Here is a 1,540-nt window from a genome sequence, read left to right on the forward strand (position 1 = left end):
TATATATATTTATAGATATTTATAACAGTAAAGATATGTTTCTCGTTACTACAATATACTTGTTTAACTCCTTTAAGCAGCTGGGAAAAAAAAAAACAAACCCAAGAACAGTTTCACTACAATCACATCCGATGTGTGTCACAAAATACAAACAAAACAAGCCATGTGTGAGATTCGAGTCAGACCATTCCAGGACAGAACAGCTAAGAGGCAGGCAAAGAGTCTCAGAGGGAGCAGGCCTACATGTCAAATGGTGGTTTTGGGCTCTCCGGGCGGGAGGGACTGGCCTTACCCGGCCGGCTGGAGTTTAGAGACAAGAAAAACAAAGAAAGAAGGAAAAGGGGAAGGGAAAAGAGGGAGAAGTAGTAAAACAGTAGTTAAAATACAGAAAGGAACAGGCATCAACAACAGAGGACCCACAACAGAAATCAAGAGCAATAGCACTGCAGTAACTTAGCGTGAACCAGGCCTGGCTGAGAGCCTGCAACGCAGGTGGCTCACGGAGCTCCGGTACAGACAGGACATCCGAGATGGACAGGGTTGATATCAGTTTAATTTTCAAGTCTTTTTTTTAATACATGTAGCATGAAAAGTAAAAATCAAACCTTAAGATGAGTTGCGATCAACAACGGTTACACGTTTCCCCAAACACGTACCATCCACATGCAAGAAGAAAAGGCTACGGAAGAGGTCACCACAGTACCCAAACCACGCTGAAAGATGTGCTTATTCGAAGCAGAAATATCTTCAACAAAACATTACACAGCGAACTCCCTGAAAACGTTTGGTTGTCCGTTTGCACGGGGGGAGCAGCGTATCTATTCCCCTCTCCCTGCTGGGTTCAGGGAAGTCAGCCAAAAGTGGTGATGCGAGACAAGTGCTGGCAGGAGCCAGTGTGCCCCCAGCAGCACGTCCCCAGCTCTCTGGGGAGCTGTGCGCGAGCAGGTCCGTGTGCTCCCCGCACGCCGAGGTGTGTGTGCGCTACCTCAGACTTCACTCTAGCAGGACCGTGCCGAGCCATCGAGTTCCCCCCTGCCTCACTTGGATAGAAGGTTGATTGCACTGTTCCCAACGTGAATTTTTGCACCTTAGAAGTTAAACTAATACACAGGACATTGAATCTGTTCCTAACGGTGTCACAGGTTTTGAGAGGTTTTTTTCTTCTAAATCACACTTTTGTTGTCTTAACTATAAGAAAAGAAAACAGCTACAGATCAGTCCTAGGTGCTACAGCTAACTGATGTGGGCAGGACATTCTCCAGGCTAGACCAGGCAGGTGGCGTGACTGGACAGACAGCCGCCACTGGGACTTAAGGAGGTCCCTGCGGCTGCTCTCTCCCAGGAGCCTGTGTTCAGGGGTCCATGCCACTGAAGGAAGGCTACTCTACGCTCACAAAGCAATACGGGACGCACGAGTGAAGACGAAGAGCTCGATCACTAGGCTAGTGTTTTACGACACACCAGGAAGGGGTGGCGGGAGGCAGAGATGTGGGATGGATGAGAGGAGTGACTGTGGCTGGGGAAGGGAGGGTGGGATGGG

Source organism: Buceros rhinoceros, unplaced genomic scaffold, assembly GCF_000710305.1.
Source record: "Buceros rhinoceros silvestris isolate BGI_N320 unplaced genomic scaffold, ASM71030v1 scaffold13382, whole genome shotgun sequence".
NCBI classification, from domain to species: domain Eukaryota; kingdom Metazoa; phylum Chordata; class Aves; order Bucerotiformes; family Bucerotidae; genus Buceros; species Buceros rhinoceros.